Consider the following 23,420-nt stretch of genomic DNA (forward strand, 5'->3'; position numbering starts at 1 on the left):
GTCATCGTCCTCTTCCGGGGCAGGGCTTAGTCCCGGCTGAAGAACGCGGAGGTCCTGTTTTGTGCATTCCTTGAAGAGAAACCAGGACGCCAGTTATCACCGCAGTGTTGTTTCCTGACCGCGCCTTCTCTGCTGCTCACTCGCTCTCTTCCCAGATTCGAATCAGCCCTTTGGGACTCTGGGAAGGTCAGGGAGGAGGGATGAAGTCTGTTTCGTGCAAACAGAACACCAAGGGACCCAGGAAGGGTTAGTGCCCGGGAGAGACCCTCAGGGTGCTGCTCAGCTTCAGGTGTCGGTGTTACCAGGTAGAGTTTATCCCACAGTTATACAGATGATTCACGTTAAATATTAATGTAATCTGTTCATCAGTGTACACGTGTGTGCTCAGTCACTCAGTCGTGTCCAACTCTTTGTGGCCTCCCGGACTGTAGCCCCCCCGGCTCCTCTATCCATGGAATTTTCCAGGCAAGCATACAGGAGTGGGTTGCCGTTTCCTACCCCGGGAGATGTTCCCAGCCCAGGGATGGAACCTGCACCTTTTGTGTCTCCTGCATTGGCAGGTGGGTTCTTTACCACTAGAGCCACCTGGGAAGCCCTGGTCTAAAGTTAGAAGCATCCAGTTAGAATTAGAGACAATACGGCGATGCCTGCTGTTACCTCCACTGCCCAGTCTGTTGGTAATCATAGCTGATACAATAAGGGACAAGAAATAAAAAGCTTCTTTAAAATAAAGAGATACATTATCATTATTTACATTAATGTAATTTACATTACATTAAAAAGGTCTACAGCATAATCCAAGAAACGTGCTAGTCAAACTATTGAAGAATCAACATACAAAAGAGAGTGGTGTTCACACACCGAGAACAGCCAGTTCCAAAGAGTGATGCGGAGATTCAGTCACAAAAGCAAAATAGCAACAAATTGCAAAATATCAAGGAACCAATCTGAGTAATATTCTTAAGGCTGTGTGAAGAAAATTTTAAAGTTTATTGAAAGATATATAAGAGCTAAGTTGAGAGATTAGTTGTGTTTGTCACTTTGTCAAGCTAGTTTCACTTCAAGCTAATGTACAATTTCATCGTAACTCCAATGAAATTTTAAGTGTTTTCACAAAACAAAGTCATTTAAAAATTAATGTGGATTATAGAATTTCAAATGATAGTTGAGATAATTCTTATGGAGGAAAACAGAAAGAAAAGAGAAGTCCTATCTATAATAAAGCCATTTTTTAAAAGCGATTAATTTAGTGCTGTATCAGTTAAGTATTGAGAAGATCAACAGAAGATTATATAGAAATGCAAAACAGATCCAAGAATATGTAACAAATTGCACAGAACAGAGGTGGTATTCAAATTGCTACATGATGATTGTCTGGTGAAATGCTGTTGGAAAATTTATCTGGCTTCCCAGCAAAAATAAAAGTAGGTCACTATTCAGCATCATATAAAAAGATGATTGTTATAACTTTTAAACCAAAAAGACTCCCCAATTTTCCAAAGACAGCATAGGAAAATATTTTAGTAACTTAAATGTAGAAAGGGTTTGTTAAAGAAAATATACAAACACATATTATAGGAAAAAAACTTTAAAATTTTGATCAATGTGATATTTAAATTTGTATTATAAAATATTGTAAATAAAGTTAAAAGTGAATTTATAGACTAAAAAGAGATATCTGCAACATATCTAACAGGATGAGTTCAACATTAAGGACGTGTAGGAGCTTCCCTAGTGGTCTGGTGGCTGACTCCACGCTCTCAATGTGGGGGCCCCGGGTTCAATCCCTGGTCAGGAAACTAGATCCCGTGTTCCACAACTAAGAGCCAGTGCAGCAAAACAAGTAAAAAAAAATTTTAAAGAACATATAAAAGGTAACTTAATAGCAAAAAGACAAACAATTGAAAAGTGGGCAAAGGACAGAAACAGCTCCAAATGACTGTTAAACGTAAGAGAACAGTTGTGCTCACTAGCACCCTGAGACGTGTGACTTTAGAATCACAGTTACCCATTAAATGAATGAGAGCCATTAAAGCCCGTGTTTTCTGCAGTCATGGTCTGTGTGGCACCAGTCCAGAGTTTTGTCTACTGTGCAAATCATTTTTCCATTTTGTAAATTATTGTTCTCCTAAACTCATGTGCAATTTGAAGACAGGTGAGGGGAGCTGCTGGAACCTTTCAGGCTTGACCAGCCACTCAATTAACAAAAACTGATTTAAAATGGACTTTCCCTGGCAGTCCAGTGGTTGGGACTCCATGCTTTCAATGCAGGAGGCATGGGTTCTATCCCTTGTCAGGGAAGTTTTGCATGCCATGGGGTGTGGTCAAAAATAATTTAGAAAAACAGGGAAATATGAAACATTTCTCAGTTCATTTTGAAAAGTAAAATGGACGGTGCTTGGTTGGTGCCTGTGCATGACAGAATGATGGCCCATGGACCACTGCACATCCTAATAGCAACTAGCGCCTTCCGTGGTAGACGGGGCTTCACAGATATTGAGGATCCCGAGATGGGACAGTCCTGGATTTTCCTGGACTATCCTGAAGGGTCTTTACAAGAGGGAGGCAGGCACAGAGAGGGGAGGTGATCTGAGGATCTGGGGCAGGGAAGACAATATGATGCCCAGAACTGAGGACAGTCCCCTAAGCCTGGGAAGGTTGAGGTGGATCCCCCCAGAGCCTCCCGGAGGAGCGGCTGGGCTGACACCCTGATGCTAGACCGTGGAGACCGACTTTGGACTTCTGTGTTTCAGAACTGCAAGATCGTGTGTGTTGTTTCAAGCCACTGAATTTAACGATAACCTGTCACAACAGCAGTAGGAAACGAATCCAGTGGTCTGGGGGGCGTATAGCATTTCTCTTCCACTCTCTTGTGATATGATACCAGAAAATTCCCGACCCATGCGAGGGCTCCATCCAGGTCTCTTGACCAGAGAAAGATCTGTTCCCCACCGTCCATGCTATAAACGCCCAGTGCAAAAGTCCAGGTACCACCAGAGTCGCTGAGTGTCTCAGATGAAACCAACTAAGCATATGCTGTTTAGTCATCTACTGGCGATTCACAGTCTGAAGCCGTTTACCTCACTGGCTGCTTACAGGGTCTGTGCTCTTGGGCCACCTGAGAATTAACCAAAAAAGATGCAAACCGATCACCAGAGTGGCTACTTTATCACCATCTGCAGGCAGTGGCTCTAGATGGTAAATGTAATGGCGGATAGAAAAGAAGAATCCCCTGTATATCATCAAGATTTTGATATTTCTGGCCATGCTGATAAGAGACTGACATTTGGAAGGTACCCTGACATTCACAGCTTCAATAAGCGTGTTCCACCAGCCCAGCCTCTGCAGGTCTGGGGATCTGTTTGCAGGAAGAGGGACACTGAGGCTTGGTTCCAGTCTGTCCTTGAGGAGTCGCTGATCTGTGAGTGATGCAAAGTGCCAAACGGCCAGGGAATGGATGGCTGCGATTCTGTGTTCTTCCTAGCACGCACACTGTTCCTGTAATTTTCAGGAGCCAGGCCAGCTCGGTGTAGCTGACTTATATTAATGTCTTCGTCTTTGTGTGGGTCTCTGCTCGTATCTGCAGAAAGTGGTGTGTTTGTGTTCAGATAGAAGCATTCTCATGTAATCACATGTGTTGATTAAATAGGAGGGACCAGTGAGATCCCTCCAAAAAGGACAAAACCCCATGGTGGCCAACAGATGCGAAAGGTGTTGAACAGTAACTGCCAAAGACGGGGTTTAAAAAAGAGAAGGAGACCAGATAGTAAAATATTGTTATTAACCAGTGGGCCCTCTGTGTTTTATCTAGGCACACTGGGATGGCTAGATTTCTCTAGAATTTTTGGAAGAATGGACTCTTGGCAGGATTTTGGAAACCTGTAGTTTGCTTCATCAGACTCTAGTCAGCTGTAAATAATGTCTCTTTAAAATATGGTACAAGAAAATGTGGTTAAAATTTCAGGTGGAGGGTCACAGTGTGAAAGACAGATTGGTAATTTATTTGAATCTCCTGGTTTGTTTTTAAGGGTAGGTGGTCCCTTGTTTGGCTGATGTTCCTAAAGCAATCAGTGCCTGGGACTTCAAAGATAAGCTGATCCTAGGAGATGAAGGCTCTGCTCAGAAAAAGAAAATGTTGTTTTGCCTAAAGTGCAGAAGTGCCCCCGACCGACTCACCAGGGAGCTGATTTCAGTATTTGTGCGAATGACATCCTCAGCTTTTGGCAAAACAAAGTATTCTTTTTCTTAGCAGCCCGTAGCTGGAACATTCCATTTTATTTGTCTTTGCCTGTATTTAATTCCTTTCCTCCTGTTGCCTCTGCTAGATAGATAAGAAAATGGAGCATAGGTTAAGAGATTTGTTCAGGCTCACAAATCTGGTAACTTCTTGAGCTGCAGTTTCAGAGCACCTTTTTTTTTTTTTTTGAGAAGATAAATATACCGAGGGTAGTTGCACAGCATTTCCAAGAAATAATTAGAATCTATATTTTATCAGTTGATGTGAATTTGTCTGTCTGATGAGAGAATTCAGTGATCAATTTTTTCTTAGATGTGTTTGGTGCATATTCATAATTTTAGCTCAAAGGAATTGTTATGATCTAAGTATCACGAGGTTTTAGTTTTTTGCAGGAGGCTTTTGATAGGTTTGGGCATATTTTGTTATCATAATTGTGCTTTTTTTAAGCCACAAGAAGTTAGTACTCAATTTGGGCTCCTCATTACCATTGGGTTTTGCTAAGCATCAGATAATAACCAAAAGATTAAAAACTTTGCTTTAAAAATTCAAACCTTTTATTAGGCATTTTCCAGCATATACATTTCAGCAGCCATGGTATGCTCAAATTACACTGGGTATTCGGCCTGTTTTGCTTTTATTATTGTTCTCTGTGTTTATAATTACACCGAACCTCAATATATTTTGAATAATAACCTTTAAAAAGTTGTTGCAGAGGCACAAAGAGGAGCATGGCGGGGATCTGCAGCGTCACAGCGTTATTCGGTGTCCTTGTCATATGGTTCATAACAGTGGCCAGGTTTAATCACAGCTATCCATCCCCAAGGAACTGTTTGTTTTGAAACAATTTTAGATGTGAAAGTTCTTTGACCTAAATGCAAGGCAGCCTGGAGTGGAGAAAAATGAGAATTATAGTTAGAAATTACAGTTAGAAATCATGTTGTCATATTTTTAACATTAAAGTGCATATCCCGTGAAGCCACCAGGAGCACATTCATAAGGACTATAATTTATATTGTGGTGGGTGTGCACGCCCGTGTGTGTGCATGCCTGTGTGTGTGTTCACGCTTTGTCGCTCATTTCTCGCTGAACAGGTGTGATGACCGTGCCTTGCCAGCAGGAGCACGGGTGATTCATTAATTTCTCCTCACTTCTTGCACAGGAGCTGTGTTTCACACCTGAGGCGCTTACACTCTGACCCACTCACACCCAGTGGGGGCCAGTGAAACCAGCCTTAAAATAGCAAAAAGGAAGATGGGTAGATAGCTCCTCTGGTGGGTTAGGTGGCCTCCGGCACTCCTCCTGTGTCCAGAGGCAGGGTGCGTTAAAAAGATCAGAGGTTGTATCCATACAAAACTATTCAAAATTCAGGTCTTACAACGTAGAGTGTGTGTGAGTCGCTCAGTTGTGTCTGACTCTCTGTGACCCCATGGACTGTGGCCCACCAGGCTCCTCCGTCCATGGGATTCTCCAGGCAAGAGTACTGGAGTGGGTTGCCGTGCCCTCCTCCAGGGGGTCTTCCTGACCCAGGGATTGAGCCCGGGTCCCCCGCGTTAGCAGGCAGACTCTTTACCATCTGAGCCAGTAGGGAAGCCCGACTCTGTAGTACCTGTATTCAACTGGGGTGGTCACTGAACTGCTGTAAGCATCAGTTTTCTCACCTGGAAAACACAGTTAACAGTACCTGCCTTGTGAGGACCCCGTTCTTGTCCTGAATGTGAAATTATGGCATGCACAGTGCGAGTACATAAAGAGTGGGTGTACATGGAAGCTATTCATATGACGGCATTGCCTTTGCCTCCCCATTGAATCGCAGTCAGTCTGGGCTCTGGCTGTCACTTTGTGCAGGTGGAGAAAACAGGGTCCAACTTTCTGGGGAATATTGCTTTAAGAAGAGAAGCAGGATATTCAGTATAGGCTTTACACAAGAAAACAAATCTAGCCCCTTCTTACGCTATGGAGAGCAGCTAAGAATTTTTTTTTAAATGGAAGTATAATTTACATAGAAGAAATTGCCCAAATTGAATGGGTATGGCTCAGTGATATTCTTGTCTTTATGTATTTTTTTTTGATTAAGTATAGTTGATTCACAATGTTGTGTTAATTTCAGGTAGACAACAAAATGATTCAGTTTTATACACACACATATATGTAGGTGTGTCTGTGTATATATGTGCTAGGGGCTTAGTTGCTATGTTGTGTCCAACTCTTGCAAACCCTATTTTCAAATTCTTTTCCTTTATAGGTTATTACAAGACATTTAGTAGAGTTTCCTGTGCTACACAGGACGCTCTTGCTGTTTATCTATTTTATATATCAGATCAGATCAAATCAGTTGCTCAGTCATGTCCGACTCTTTGCAACCCCATGAATCACAGCATGCCAGGCCTCCCTGTCCATCACCAACTCCTGGAGTTCACCCAAACTCACATCCATTGAGTCAATGATGCCATCCAGCCATCTCATCCTCTGTCGTCCCCTTCTCCTCCTGCCCGCAATCCCTCCCAGCATCAAAGTCTTTTCCAATGAGTCAACTCTTCCAATGAGGTGGCCAAAGTACTGGAGTTTCAGCTTTAGCATCATTCCCTCCAAAGAAATCCCAGGGCTGATCTCCTTCAGAATGGACTGATTGGATCTCCTTGCAGTCCAAGGGACTCTCAAGAGTCTTCTCCAACACCACAGTTCAAAAGCATCAATTCTTTGGCGCTCAGCCTTCTTCACAGTCCAACTCTCACATCCATACATGACCACAGGAAAAACCATAGCCTTGACTAGACGAACCTTTGTCGGCAAAGTAATGTCTCTGCTTTTGAACATGCTGTCTAGGTTGGTCATAACTTTCCTTCCAAGGAGTAAGTGTCTTTTAATTTCATGGCTGCAGTCACCATCTGTAGTGATTTTGGAGCCCCCCAAAATGAAGTCTGACACTGTTTCCACTGTTTCCCCATCTATTTCCCATGAAGTGATGGGACCGGATGCCATGATCTTCGTTTTCTGAATGTTGAGCTTTAAGCCAACATTTTCACTCTCCACTTTCACTTTCATCAAGAGGCTTTTTAGTTCCTCTTCACTTTCTGCCATAAGGGTGGTGTCATCTGCATATCTGAGGTTATTGATATTTCTCCCGGAAATCTTGATTCCAGTTTGTGTTTCTTCCAGTCCAGCGTTTCTCATGATGTACTCTGCATAGAAGTTAAATAAACAGGGTGACAATATACAGCCTTGATGAACTCCTTTTCCTATTTGGAACCAGTCTGTTGTTCCATGTCCAGTTCTAACTGTTGCTTCCTGACCTGCATACAAATTTCTCAAGAGGCAGATCAGGTGGTCTGGTATTCCCATCTCTTTCAGAATTTTCCACAGTTTATTGTGATCCACACAGTCAAAGGCTTTGGCATAGTCAATAAAGCAGAAATAGATGTTTTTCTGGAACTCTCTTGCTTTTTCCATGATCCAGCAGATGTTGGCAATTTGGTCTCTGGTTCCTCTGCCTTTTCTAAAACCAGCTTGAACATCAGGAAGTTCACGGTCCACATATTGCTGAAGCCTGGCTTGGAGAATTTTGGGCGTTACTTTACTAGCGTGTGAGATGAGTGCAATTGTGCGGTAGTTTGAGCATTCTTTGGCGTTGCCTTTCTTTGGGATTGGAATGAAAACTGACATTTTCCAGTCCTGTGGCCACTGCTGAGTTTTCCAAATTTGCTGGCATATTGAGTGCAGCACTTTCACAGCATCGTCTTTCAGGATTTGGAATAGCTCAACTGGAATTCCATCACCTCCACTAGCTTTGTTCGTAGTGATGCTTTCTAAGGCCCATTTGACTTCACATTCCAGGATGTCTGGCTCTAGGTCAGTGATCACGCCATCGTGATTATCTGGGTCGTGAAGATCTTTTTTGTACAGTTCTTCTGAGTATTCTTGCCACCTCTTCTTAATATCTTCTGCTTCTATTAGGTCCATACCATTTCTGTCCTTTATCGAGCTCATCTTTGCATGAAATATTCCTTTGGTATCTCTGATTTTCTTGAAAAGATCTCTAGTCTTTCCCATTCTGTTGTTTTCCTCTATTTCTTTGCATTGGTCGCTAAAGAGGGCTTTCTTATCTCTTCTTGCTCTTCTTTGGAACTCTGCATTCAGATGTTTATATCTTTCCTTTTCTGCTTTGCTTTTCACTTCTCTTCTTTTCACAGCTATTTGTAAGGCCTCCCCAGACAGCCATTTTGCTTTTTTGCATTTCTCTTGATCCCTGTCTCCTGTACAATGTCACGAACCTCATTCCATAGTTCATCAGGCACTCTTATCTATCAGATCTAGGCCCTTAAAATCTATTTCTCACTTCCACTGTATAATCATAAGGGATTTGATTTAGGTCATATTTTATATATAGTAGTATTCATATCTTTTAATGCTAGACTCTTTAATTTATCCCTGGCCACCTTTCCCTTTTGGTAACTATAAGTTCATTTGCTTAGACTGTGAGTTTGTTTTGTATACAGATTCATTTGCATTGCTTTTTAGATTCCACATATAAAGGATATCATATAGTATTTGTCTATGTCTGACTTACTTCACTTAGTATGGTATCTCCAGGTTGATCCACGTTGCTGCAAATGGCAGTATTTTGCTCTTTTTTATGGTTGAGTGATATTCTATTCAGTGTGTGTCTGTGTGTGTGTGTGTGTTGTGTGTGTGTGTGGTATGTGGTGTGTGTGTGGTGGGTGTGTGTGTGAGTATGTGGTGTGTGTATGTTTGTGGGGGGTGTGTGTGGGATGTGTGTGTGTTTGTGGGGTGTGTTTGTGTGTGTGGGGTGTGTGTGGGGGGTGTGTGTTGTGGGTGTGTGTGTGAGTGTGTGGTGTGTGTATGTTTTTGGGGTGTGTGTGTGGGGTGTGTGTGTGTTTGTGGAATGTGTTTGTGTGTGTGTGGGGTGTGTGTGTGTCAGGTGTGTGTGGTGTGTGTGTGTGGGGTGTGTGGGGTGTGTGTGTGTGTGTGGGGTGTGTGTGTGTGTGGGATGTTTGTGTGTGTGTTGTGTGTGTGGGGTGTGTGTGTGTGTTTGTGGGGTGTGTGTGTGTGGTGCTGTGTGGGGGGATGTTTGTGTGTGTGGGATGTGGGGGTGTGTGTTGGGGGGTTGTGATGTATGTGTGTGTGTGGTGTGTGTTTGTGTGTGTTTGTGTGATTGTGTGTGTGTTTGTGGTGTGTGTGTGGGGGGTGTGTGTGTGTGTGTGTGGGATGTGTGTGTGTGTTTGTGGGGTGTGTTTGTGATGTGTGTGTGTCTGTGTGTGTGTGTGTGTGTGCCTCACGTCTTCTTTGTCGGTTCATCTGTTGATGGGCATTCAGGTTGTCTCCATGTCTTGCCTGTTGTGAATAGAGCTGCTATGAACATAGGGGTGCCTGTACCTTTGAATTAGAGTTTTGTCCAGATATATGATCAGAAGCGAGCTTGCTGGATCACATGGCAACTCTTATCTTTAGTTTTCTGAGGAGCCTCCATGCAGTTTTCCAAAGTGGCTGACCAGTTTATATTCCCACCAGCAGAAGGCAGGGCCTCTTTCCCTCTCCAGCATTTGCTTTTTGGTAGTGGCCATTCTGAAGGGTGTGAGGTGATTTGCATTCCTATTTGGTGGATATTTACATCTGTATGCCCTTGTGTAAGAACCACCTAGATCAGGATATAGGATGTTTTCTAGCAGCTCCCTCATGTCCTTCCGTTCACTATCTGTCTACCTAGAGGGAATTGCTATTCTGACTTTTATAACCATAAATTGAGTCTGTTCATGAACATTATGTAAAGAGAATCATACACTATGATTTTGGGTCTGGCTTCTTTTACTCACCATAATGTTGTTGAGTTCACCCAGGTATCAGTACTTCATTTCTTTCTCCTAATAGATATTTGAGAGTTGTTTCCAGCTCTTGGATTGTGGGAAAATCTACAATCAGCTACTTTCACAAATCTTTTTGTGGCTATATCTTTTCATTTCTCTGGAATATATACCTATGATGAGAATTGCTGAGTCATAAGGGGAGCATATGTTTTAAATGAATAGAAACTACCAGCCTGTTTTCCAAAGTGATTGTTCCAACTTCCACCCCCACCAGCAGCATTACAGAGATCCAGTGCCCAAAGCGACTGGCGTTGTCAATATTTTTCATTTTAGCTATTTTAAAAAACTTTGTGGCGGCATCATAGTTTGCATTTAATTTGCATCTCCCTGAGTGTTCATGAAGTTGAGTGTCTGGATCATTCAGGCATCTTTTGTGAGTTGCCTGTCACGGGAACCAAATGCTCATGGATCAATTGTACTTTGGGGGCTGGGCAGAGTCCTTGTGTATTGTGGATAAGTAAGAGCTTCCTTTGAAAGGCATTAATTTAAAAATCAAATCAGGGGGACTTCCCTGGTGGCCCAGTGATCAAGTACAGGGGCCACGGGTTCGATCCCTGGTCAGGGAACTAAGATCCTTCATGCCTTGGAGCAACTAAGCCGGTGAGCCACAACTAGTGAGTTTGCGTGCTGCAAATAGAGAGGCCGTGCACCCCACCGAAGAGACGCAGCGAAGATCCTGCATGTGCAGCTGAGACCCCGCGCAGCCAAGTACACAAACGCAAATGGAACAGAGACATCCCACGTCACTTTCCTGCTGCCTCTGCTCTGTGCCCAGGGCTGCGTGGCTGCTGGCGCACAGCAGACACGAGTAGGCTTTTATCGGGAGGAGATGTCTGACAGATCCCCTGGCACCTGCAGCTCCATCGAGGTGTTCTGAGACCCTCAGGGTGACGTCCGGTGAAAGGGGAGGCTGAAGCAGCAAGTGTCTGGATGGTTCTAATTGGTGGCTGTTATTGAAAATGCACTTCAGGAAGCAGAAATGAACATGTGGCTTACAGAACTGTAGGATCTTAACGTTAGAAGGAGCCCTCAAGGTGACCCAGCCTACACATCTCGTTTTCTGAATTGGAGGAAAACGAGGAAATGGAGGCTTAGTGAGATTCTGGACTTGCTCAAGTTTGAGGTGCTAGTTAATGGAGGAGTTAGATCTTAAATATTTGTTTTTATTAGAATTAGTTTAACCTGTGAGTAAAATTAAATTCCTTGCAGGGAGAGGAGGGACATACACTTTGCCTCATTTCGAAGGTACTGATAAACCCAGGCACTTCTATATACTTATTACACGCGTAATAACAGCAGGATGCTCCTTCTGACCCCAGACTCCTTCAGGTGGGATATGCCCTGCCTTTCTTCTCTTCTCCAGCCCACACATACAGCCTGGCCTGAGGTCTGAGCCTCTTCTTCGAGGAAAAAAAAATTGCAAAATAAGCAGCAGCTCAGACGCAGCAAGTACAATCGAAGAATAAATCATAGAATTATACCTGAAGAGTTCAAGGTCAGGCTAAAGAAGTTTGACCTGAAGTGTGTTAAACTCAAGAGCCTGGATATGTATGTCAGGGTATTGAGCAAGACGCTGTCTGCTGCAAGTAATAGAAATTTGACCACGTGTCCCTTTATGATCTCACAGGACAATACACCCGGGGGCAGAGACTCACCAGTTGTGGCTAATTGAATGAATCGATGGCATGGGCAAGGACCCCGAGGTCTTTGGTGATTCCAGGGAAATCCGGGGGTCCCGGCTCATCCTCAGCGGTGGGCACGGAGACATGTTCCCCCGATGGCCCTCCATGGAAGAACCTGCGGTCCAATTGTGAGCAGTGATGTCGACAGGAGCCCCTGGCTGGCAGTTCCTCTAGAAGCATGGTGCCCTCAGCCAGAGAGGGCTGCTCAGGTTGCACCCTCTCTTTAGAGAAAGGGGGTGGGAAGAGCAGCCCCAAACAGGGCAACTTCTGAGGCTGATTCTGGCCCTCAGATCCCGTGGGTTCTTTTTTTAAATAATTACTTAAGCTGTGTGTGTGCTTAGTTGCTCAGTTGCGTCCAAAGCTTTGCAACCCCATGGAGTGCAGCCCGCCAGGCTCCTCTGTCCATGGGATTCTCCAGGCAAGAACACTGGAGTGGGTTGCCATCACTTCTCCAACCCAGGTCTCCCACATTCTAGGCAGATTAACTGTACTGAAAATCATTAAGACAGTGCTGCTCACTTAACACAGCATGAAGTTTCTCATAAAATTAAGTTACATTTGATGAAATTCCTTAGTCTTAAGATTTGAGGACTTCTAGTCAAAAGGTACAAACTTCCAGTTATAAGACAAATAAGTACTAGGAATGGAACGTACAACATGATAAATATAACGAATCCTGCTGTATGCAATATATAAAAGTTAAGAGAGTAATACTGAGTCTTCACAACAAAAAAGAATTATTTTTCTTTTGCTTTAATTTTGTATCTGTATGAGATGATGATGTCCACTCAGTTTGTCATGGTCATCATTTCTTGATGGGTGTAACTCAAACATTGTAGTGTGTAGCTTAAACTTTACAACACCGTATGTCAATGATACCTCAGTAAAGCTGGAAGAAAAAGAAATTAAATGTGACACCTGTATAGGATATCAAGGCAACACCATCCTTACGTCATGGACATTCACCTGGACTTGGTGTTTGCCTACTTGGGTGGCAGTGTAGAATGCTAACCATTAAACCCTGTTTTTACTTTTCTTGTAAAATAAGCCTGACTCCAGAACAAAACTTGGATCTGTACTCCATTTCATTTAATTATTTATTTTACATTTTAATTTTTATTTTGGAGCATAATTGATAAACAATGTCGTGTTCCTCTCAGATGTACAGCAAAGTGAATCATCTATACACACACATGTATCTGTTCTTTTTCAGATTCTTTTCCCATGTAGGTTACTGGAGAGCCCTCAGTAGAGTTCTCTGTACTGTACAGTGGGCCCTCATTGGTCATCAGGAGAGACTGGAGTCTGGGGTCTGCTCCATTTTAAGGAAACTGTTAATCACTCAGTCGTGTCCGACTCTTTGCGACCCTGTGGATTGTAGCCCACCAGGCTCCTCTGTCTGTGGAATTCTCCAGGCAAGAACACTGGAGTGGGTGGCATTGCAGGCAGGTTCTTTACTATCTGAGCCACCAGGGAAGGGCTCCATTTTAAAGAAATGCCCCATAACCTGGGAGACCTCTTCATCCAGAGGAGCAGCGCCTTCTCTGAGAAGCTGCGAGCAAACGCCTCTCCAGGGATTCTCCTGTCTTCCTGGCAGGGCCGCCCCTTTCTGGGCCCTCAGGGTGCTTTCCCCCTCCTGTCCACTGCATTCAGAGTGGCCCCCACCCCTTCACCCCTCAGCAGGTACAACTGTGATCAGAGTCACTCTCAGATTTACTTTACTGACGTGGGTTTGGGAAAGCTGCATTCACTTCTTTCCAAAACTAACCACAGGAACCAGCACAGCTCCTAAGCTGTTTTCTGGCTGCCTTTGGCTTAGCTCCTCTGTTTACAATTTCAGCTTAATTTTAGAAGTCTTTAGAAATGTTGATTACATTCTTTATGCTGAGCTTGACAAAGGATGGATAAACTGGTTTATTAAAACCGCATTATTTTACAGTTATAATGAAAGTGAAGGTGAAGTCGTTCAGTCATGTCCTACTCTTTGGGACATCATGGACTGTAGCCTAACAGGCTCCGCCATCCATGGGACGTTCCAGGCAAGAGTACTGGTGTGGGTAGTCATTTCCTTCTCCAGGGGATCTTCCCAACCCAGGTCTTCCATGTTGCGGGCAGACGCTTTACCATCTGAGTCACCAGGGAAGCCACAGTTATAATAAACACACTTAAATTGTAATTTTCAGCCAGTCTGTGAGCCAACCTAAAGATCTTAATGTGTGGCTTCAAAGTATAATATCTGCTTCAGATGAAACCATAAGTCTGCCTCGCCCTCTGGTAAATGCGCCAAAAACCTAGAGGACTGCAGCCAGCTTCACTGTGGTCCAGGCTCACTGAAGCCAGGAAAGTCCCTTGTGATACACACACACACACAGATCTATGGGCACACACACACACACACACACACACACACAGATCTATGGGCTTACATCCTCAACTGACGTGAATCTTGTTGATGGATTGAATCCAAACAGTCTTGTGGACTCTGTGGGAGAGGGAGAGGGTGGGAAGATTTGGGAGAATGATATTGAAACATGTAAAATATCATGTAAGAAACGAGTTGCCAGTCCAGGTTCGATACACGATACTGGATGCTTGGGGCTAGTGCACTGGGACGACCCAGAGGGATGGTGTGGGGAGGGAGGAGGGAGGAGGGTTCAGGATGGGGAGCACATGTATACCTGTGGCGGATTCATTTTGATATTTGGCAAAACTAATACAATTATGTAAAGTTTAAAAATAAAATAAAATTTAAAAAAAAGATAATTTCTGGTTATAAAGATAACCAGAAATTAAATGCATATAACAAAACTTTTGACTCAATGTGTAGAATCCATGGTAAATCATTAGAACACAATGGAGGTGACCTACTAAATATTACAGACTATATTCTAGTTTATAATGTTCCTTGTAAGAGATGGCACATATTTTTGTAAGTCAGAAATTCGAAAGAGTCTAAAATGCCCCTGTTCCCTTTTTTGGCAAAGATGAGATGTCTAAGTGAATTGTAGCAATTGGTGTTAGGGACTTCAAAGCTTCCTGTTATCTATGAAATGCTTCATTATTAATGCCCTGATGTAGCTGGTAATGTTTAGTCTAATTGGATTTAAGTCATTTATTGCAGGAAATTTTCATTTGAGGTTATTTTTGCCGCCTCAGTGATAATAACCTGAGTCACTGAAAGTTTGTCCTGAGAATCTTTGCCAAGAGATAAACATTGTCAGCTGAATGGTTATATTGGCTCATCATGTCTGTGATGGGATAGTTGAATCCAGTAAGTACTACTGATAATGATCTTATTTTTCCTAAGTGTAGAGATATTAGTGAGATCTGGTTTATATTATTATATATCATTCTGTCCTAAGATGATGTGTTAGTCTTGAGTGGCTGGAGTGGCTAGGAGATGTATCTACCTACTTCTCTACAAGAAGTCTCAACATCTTTGACCCTATTCCACTGAGGGAAGAAAAAAGGGTTAGGGGGTGCTGGAAAAGTTGTATGACTGGGAATCACAGGGTTCCAGAGCCCGCAGGTATGGTTCACAGGAGATGAATGTCTTTTATGTCTTTTATATCTGCCCTCATTCATCCATCACCTGTCTTTTCACTTATCACCTGTCGGTCTGTCTTCTCACTGTGGGTGAATCACTGTTCTAAGTGTTTCAGAATAGTAGCTGATGGGTGAGAAGGGGCATTCATAAATGGACTAAACTCTGTTTTGTATTTAGGCTTTAAAAAAAGACCAAAGCTAAGATTATAAAATAAAATAAAAACCAAACCGAGCTGTAGTCACAACATCATGAGTCTTGAAAGGCAGGCAGATGTGAGAGTTTAGGCATGAATAGAGAGTCCCTTCAACCAATCTTGAAATACTTGGGAGGTCTGGCGTTCTGCCTATGAACATGGCACAGTGTTGGTGTCTGCCAAAGGACTAATCGACCTCAGAATAAGTAGAGATCAGGGACAAATAGAGAAGTCAGAGGAATGAATGGAACCTGTGTTTTGCTACTGGTTTTATTGATTCAAGCGTCTTATAGGAGTACTGGAATTCACTGGTTATTTTGGAAAATACCTCTAGGATTCAACAGAAGTCAACAGACACTCCATCCTTCACTTTTTACAAAGTACACCGTGAGGCCTAGTTCCAAAGATGCCCCAGAGTTACAAGTGGAACCTGTGATTATTTTATTGTTTCTAGCCTTTTTTTCCTCCAGTCCTCTAATTTTCTCCCTAATAATCTCCCTTGATTGCCATTTCCCAAGTCCTTGGAAGGGATGGATCCTCTTAGACATTACAAAACAGAGTGGGAATGATTTCACTGGGTGGTCAGTGATCATCTCAGAGATGAAGATGCTGTCAAGGTTGCTAGGCAGAACCCAGGGGGTTATCTTGTGAGCATCAGTTCTGAAAACTTTCAGGTTTAGGAAAACCAATCTCATTAACACATGATTGTAATAGTAACAGCCAGAGATTTTGATTTTCTGTGTTCAGATGAGATTTTTATAAAGTAGTAGTAAAAATCTAAATACAATAAGTAAAATACTTCATAAAGAACTACAAAGAGAAAAATTAGTCCCAAGGGAGAATAATCCTATGTACCCAAGACTGTAAATGAATTTCAGGAAGAGTGTTACCCAGTAGACCTTTCAGTGACGAGGAGATGTTCTATCAGCTGCCCTAACACTGCAGCCAGCTGGCCACACGTGACCATCAAGCACTTGGCAGTGGGACTGAGACCTTGAATTTTTACTTTTACTGAGTTTTAATGAATTTAAATGTAAGCATAAATGCCATGTAATCACTGCATTAGATACAGCAGCTCTACTCATTTCTTTTCTGAAATTGTCAGTCATAATTAATTCTGTATGATAAGAAAATTTGAAACTGAAGAAACATTTTGTATGTTTTACATTATATACCTGAAATCATTATATTTTAAAAACCGCATGCAATTTATAAGAACTATTAGAAGGACATGTTTGGTTAAATATATACATTTTCAAAATTATATTTGACACCAGACTCTAGTATTTCAAATGTTTTTCCCATTGACATTACACATTTTTATTCAGTTCAGTTCAGTTCAGTCGCTCAGTTGTGTCCAACTCATTGTGACCCCATGGACTGCAGCACACCATGCCTCCCTGTCCATCACCAACTCCCAGGGCTTACTCAAACTCATATCTATTGAGTTGGTGGTGCCATCCAACCATCCCATCCTCTGTTGTCCCCTTCTCCTCCTGCCTTCAATCTTTCCCAGCATCAGGGTCTTTTCAAATGAGTCAGCTCTTCGCATCAAGTGGCCAAAGTATTGGAGCTTCAGCTTCAGCATCAGTCCTTCCAATGAATATTCAGGACTGATTTCCTTTAGGATAGACTGGTTGGATATCCTTGCAGTCCAAGGGACTCTCAAGAGTCTTCTCCAACACCACATTTTTAATATTTTTAAAAATTGATTTTAGCTAAAGACATAAAATATGCTTATAGCAATATTAAAACATTGTAATTTCAGGTTTTATTTACTGATAAAAATCCTACTTTTAAAAATAGTTTTATTGAACTGACCATAAAATTCACCTATTCAGTATAAAAAATTTAGTGGTTTTCAGTATATTTGTAGAGCTGTACACCCAGCACAACATAATCTAATTTTGGAACATTTTCATCACACATCATCCCCATCGGCTGTCACCCCCACTTACCCTTTGGACCCTGGCAACTCTGCTCTTTCTCTCTAAATCTGCTTAATTCTGGATGTCTGATAGTAACGGGATTATAGGCAAGGGAGTTGGAGAAAGCAATGGCGACTCACTCTAGTACTCTTGCCTGGAAAATCCCATGGACGGAGGAACCTGGTAGGCTGCGGTCCATGGGGTCGCTAAGAGTCAGACATGACTGAGCGACTTCACTTTCCCTTTTCTCTTTCATGCATTGGAGAAGGAAATGGCAACCCACTCCAGAATTCTTTCCTGGAGAATCCCAGGGACAGGGGAGCTTGGTGGGCTGCCCTCTATGGGGTCGCACAGAGTCGGCCAAGACTGAAGTGACTTAGCAGCAGCAGCAGCAGGCAAGGGAGTAATGTGTGACTTCCACTCTGAAATTCATTTCTTCACCCAGGAAATCTATTTCTTTACCTGAAACAAAATAGGTAAATATGGTTAAGGATAATACACTTCCCTTCTAGGGATGTTCAGAAGGTTCTGGAGAACAGAGAAGTGTAAGCATTCACTTACACTACAGAGCCAGTGGCCGGAAAGCTCGTCGGGAAAGGACTCCTGTGTCTCCTACGGAAACCTGCTGCACTCGCCGGCTCAGAGAGGGTTTGGGTCGCGTAGCCGCCAGGCCAGGTCTCTCCCTCTCTGCTTCCCGCGTGTTTTGTGGGGCTGCCTGCTCAGAAAGGATGTGTGGAGCACGCACGTTTCAGGGTCAACTGAGGGGAGCTCCCCTACATCTCCCTCTCGGCGGTCTCCCCTGGGAAGGGCGCGCGAGGCGGCTCTGCTTCCCCCCCGTATCCCAGTGTCAGGGGTGACTCGGTTGAGCCTTTTCCCGGCAGCTCCCCCTGCAACCGGTCTGTGTGCCCCGAGGGCCTGGGGGCCGGGATCTCTGCAGACCCAGACCGTCCAGGCTTTGTTCTCTTCCCCAGGGCTGAGGTTCTGTCTCCTAGAATTAATCCCCTGTCAGTGCAGGCTCCGCAGTTTGTGAGACACATCCAGATATTTTTCTGAACACCAGAAAAATGTGGGAGCTAAACCCAAACTGGAAAATCCATTGTTTTTCTCAGTAGAGAATACGGGTAGGTGGCGTCACCTGGTAGGACTATTATAGCATCTCCCCCTTCCCGGATCGCGGCTCTGTGCTCCTGTATGTACAATTAGCTTGTTTCTCACGCTTGGTGTGATGGCTCTCAGTTCTCCAGTGATGGCAAAAACCCACCATTTCTCATATTCAGTAAATTGACTTATAAACCTGCTTTATGAATAGACCTGCTGCTGCTGCTGCTGCTAAGTCGCTTCAGTCGTGTCTGACTCTGTGCGACCCCATAGACGGCAGCCCATCAGGCTCAGCGTCCCTGGGATTCTCCAGTCAAGAAAACTGGAGTAGGTTGCCATTCCCTTCTCCAATGCATAAAAGTGAAAAGTGAAAGTGAAGTCGCTCAGTCGTGTCCAACTCTTAGCCACCCCATGGACTGCAGCCTACCAGGCTCCTCCATCCATGGGATTTTCCAGGCAAGAGTACTGGAGTGGGGTGCTATTTCCTTCTCCAAACAAATAGACCTAAATGTAGTCAAAGGCTTGTCTAGAAAGTTTATCTTGAAAGAGCTGTATGTATGTCAGTGACAGCAAGACAGCTAGCTGGAAAAGTAAGCATTTCATAAAGCATTACAAGTAAAAGATTAGAGCTGTTAGTCATTATCTGGTAGAACGTGAACCCAAAAAAGAGACCAGTTAACAGCTTTCTGCTTACAGAAATTAATGAATTCAGTCACATGAGTTGTCTTCGAGCCCAAAGTTACTCACAGTGTTAACACTCTGTGTGTGTGTGTGTGTGTGTGTGTGTGTGTGCATGCATGCACACTAAGCCACTTCAGTCCTGTCAGATTCTTTGCGACATAAGTTGAATAAAAAAATTACTCATTTCCATCACTAACACCATGGGAAAATGAGCAGGCTAAAGAATATGGAATTTCTTGAAAAGTTATTTAAGAAAGTATGTTTTTCAAAGTGAAAGGATCCAACATAAATCCAGACCTAGGGCAGGAGAACTCTTGCAACACCTACGGGATGGGGGAGAATAGTCTCGGACTTGCAGGGTTTTTAGACTCCTGGGATATTGGATGGTCCACGATCCTTCAGTGGGTTTGGTCTCTAATTGCGTTGCGTGGACAGAAATGACAAGTGTACAACTGGTGACTCTGCTCTGGGGCCAGAACTGGGCGGGGAGGAGCCGCCCCCGGTGCTGCCCCCACGGAGGACGGGGGTGCTGGTCTCAGGACACATGGGCCTGTTCGCTCTGGTCAGAGCATTCCTGTTTCCCACGCTCGTGTGTTCTAAGGGTCACCCTACTTTTCCCTTTCTCCTTCCCCCTTCTTTGTCTCAGCACCATAAAAACTGTCCCTGGGGAGTCTTCTTTTTTCTAATTTTATTATTTTTTTAAAATTAAAGTTTTCATTTTGTCTCAGAGTATGGACAATGAACAAGATGGTGACAGTTCCGGGTGATCAGCAGAGGGCCTCAGCCACGCCCCCACGTGAGTCCCTTCTCCCCCAGGCTCCCCCCACCCGGGCAGCCACACGACGCTCTTCTGCCTGCATCTGCTCACGAGGGCACGAGGCCTTCCCGAGTTCTTCTGATTCCTTAGGTTTCCGTTCTCCCAACCTCTACGCAGTTTAGAAATGAGTGGAGACAGAGGGTGAGTAAAACAGACGAGAGTGACCCTGGATTTTTGACACCAGGGGAAGCAGAGGGGACGTGTTTCTAGGCTTTGGAGTCATGCATCCTTGATGCAAGAGGGGGAACCACAGGTGTGCTCGGGAGAATCCTGGTGCTCTCGGAGGAGCTGAGGGCCGGTGTGCAGCCAAAGGCTCTGTTACGGTCTGCGAATTCTGATACTGACGTTTTTCAACCTGCTGAATCTTCTCCTCTCCCTGTGGCATTGGGTGAATCCCAGGTCAAAGCAGGAATACAGCCGCGTCTTCAGAGAAGGAGAAATATCCTGTGACATTCCCTATATGTGTAATCTAAAGAATGATACAGATGAACTTACAAGCAGAAAGGGACTCACAGACTGAGGCAATGAACTTATGGTTGCCAGTGGGGAAGGGTGTGGGGGACGGATGGCTAGGGAGCCTGGGATGGTCATGTCATACTCTGTATCTAAAGTGGATCACCAGTGAGGACCTACTGTATGACACGGGGAACTCTGCTCAAGACCGTGTGGCAGCCTGGATGGAAGGGGCGTTTGGGGGAGAAGGGACGCCTGTGTATGTATGGCTGAGTCCCTTTGCCATCCACCTGAAACCATCACAACACTGTTAACTGGCTCTGCTCCAATACAAAATAACAAAGCTTTTTAAAAAAAAGAATACAGCATCTCTTGATCCACGTTTACTGGTTTGGGAGGTCACATTAGTGTCCTGACAAGCAGTGAAGATCAAACAAGACTCTCCATGTTCTGAAGGAAATTACGGTCTAGTAGCAGGAACTTGCAGGCCAGCAGGCTCAGTGCAGCCTTCTATGGAGCAATGGAGGAAGTCTGGATTTGGGAGGCAGCCTTGTGAGGAATGCACGACTTCCACCTGGGGAGCCTGGAAGGCATAGCCCAGTAGGTGACATTTGACTTGGGCATTGAGGGATGAGTTTTCCAGGTTACACGGAGCAGAAAGGGAACAGCTAGGGCACAGGCCGTGGGAGAAAGGTAGGCATGAAGGCAAAAAAGCTTTCCGTTTTCATAGCTCTGGGCTCTGCCAGACCTTGGAATGTCAGCAAGAGTGCCCTTGGGGTTCTTTTCCTTTTTAAAAAATATATGTATGAATATGGGCTTCCCTGGTGGTACTAGTGGTAAAGAACCCATCTGCCAGTGCAGGAGACACAAGAGATGCAGGTTTGATCCATGGATGGGGAAGATCCCTGGAGGAGGAAATAGCAACCCACCCCAGTGTTTTTGCTTGGAGAATCCCATGGACAGAGGAACCTGGTGGGCTACAGTCTGGGGGGTCACAAACCCTCAGACATGACTGAGCACACATACACACACACATATGCATAAATATATAGAAATCTTCATTTTCATAGTATTTTCCATTATGGTATCCTATACATTGATGTATGTGTAGTGCCAAATGGAGTTTATGCTCAAAATTGCCTAATCCATTAATCTTCAGGTGTTTTTCACATTTTCCACTTGAGTGACTCCAGGAGACTCCCTGACCTCTGAAGGTTGAAGGACCAAAGAGAAAACAGCAGCAGTATCCCTAAATGGTGAATGTTTACAGAAAAGACAGTTCACTTAGAGTCATTATGCAGGGAAATTAGGGGGAAAGCTCGGGCTGAATGCCCATCATTTATTAGCTTAGAATCAAACCAAGTATCATCTGGGGGTAATGAGTAGAGACGCCTTTTTAAAGTGACTCCTTTGGCCCCTAGTGCTGCAAACTTGCAACGCTGTGGCTGGCTCGTGTGCAGAATCACTCAGATCATGGCTCAGTGCCCAAAACTCCATTTCTATCGTTCCGTGGCCTCTGAAGCATGTTTGCTCTGAGACTCAGCTTGTTCTAGCAGAACTTGGCCTTATTGAATTCTGCTTGATCTGCTCTTCCTTGTGGGTCTGATTAAAGTTCCCTGCTCTTTTCAGCACCCATTTGTTTCTGCTTCCAGCGAAGAGCTTGCTTAGTTGGCTCAGTCTGATTTCCCCTGTGTGTTTTCCCCCAGGGGGTTTCTTCGGTGCAGAAGCCCTTGCAGGTAGAAATGTGACCTCTTGAACAGGTAATAACAACAGCTCTTGGGAACCAACACAGGCAGCCAGCCCTTCTAGGCTGTACAAATGAGTGCTGCTCAAACTTGAATGTGTGAAAGAATTACCTGGGGATCTCGTTAGGAGGCCAGATCTGATTCCAGAGGTCTGGGGTGGCACCCAGGGTTCTGCATTTCTTACAAGTCCCCAGGAAATGTCAATTCTACTGCTTCATGGACCACATTTTGAACATCACATCTTGGCCACAACCCAGCGTATCTCAGGCTCTTCATCTCTTTCCAGAATTCACTGCTGATTAGCTCAGTGTCCTACCATTATTTCTACTATTTTCCCAACAACCCAGCCTGAAATTTGTGGACATGTTGCAACCCGTTAATTTTCCGTGAAGCCTGTAAGTCTATGGAGCACTGTCTTTTTATTTGAAAAGCACTGTAAAGTGAATATGAACCTCAGGGTTTCTGCTTTTGAGAAAGGCTTTGGCACCCTCCTGGGTGACATTATATTTGCATGGGGGTTTAACCACATTGGTATCATAATTGCTCATCACAGATCACCAAACTCCTGGCGATGATGATGGACGGCTTGAAGATAAGGAGCCTCGTGATTCTTATCAGACTTTACACAGCCAACTCAGCCACAAAGAGGTCAAAGAAGACAATCCTGTAACATTTTCATATCACATGGAGGATGAGTGTTGCATAAGAAAAATGAATGGACGTTATAAAGAGGTGGTTATTCAATCACGTCTGAGGTCATGTCCATTTATAATTTAAGTTTCAATGTTTTTATAAATAGTTCTCTGGCTATAAGCTAGGCAATTTTATCTCCTAAATTTTCAGTGAGTCTTAGAATATGGTTTAAAATATGTTTAAAAGATGTTTGACTTAATTGATTTTTTAGATGAACCACACACGGCTTGTGGTATCTTAGTTTCTCAACGAGGGATCAAACTCAGGACCCAGCAGTGAAAGTGCCAAATGCTCACCACTGGACCGCCAGGGAATTCCAAAAGGCATGTGTTTGTAGGCCTTCTCGATTCACAAACATCCACTTGCATTTTTAAACAAAATAAATTGTATGTTACGTTTTCCCAGTTTCATTCAACACTTCCCTTGGGGTTTGCCTTATCTTGCAGATATACTGTGTCACTACTGTG

At 43.8% G+C, this 23,420-nt stretch overlaps 1 long non-coding RNA gene across 1 annotated transcript in view; it reads left to right on the forward strand.

The window, feature by feature from the left end:
* LOC139180224 (uncharacterized) overlaps positions 1 to 23,216 on the forward strand; it is a 70,757-nt gene extending 47,541 nt beyond the window's left edge. The window contains exon 3 of the long non-coding RNA XR_011564549.1: positions 22,814 to 23,216. This is a non-coding gene — a long non-coding RNA (uncharacterized lncRNA). The remainder of the gene's footprint in view (positions 1 to 22,813) is intronic.
* The last annotated feature ends 204 nt before the right edge of the window (positions 23,217 to 23,420 follow it).

The sequence above is a fragment of the Bos indicus genome, chromosome 27, assembly GCF_029378745.1.
Source record: "Bos indicus isolate NIAB-ARS_2022 breed Sahiwal x Tharparkar chromosome 27, NIAB-ARS_B.indTharparkar_mat_pri_1.0, whole genome shotgun sequence".
Lineage (NCBI taxonomy): Eukaryota > Metazoa > Chordata > Mammalia > Artiodactyla > Bovidae > Bos > Bos indicus.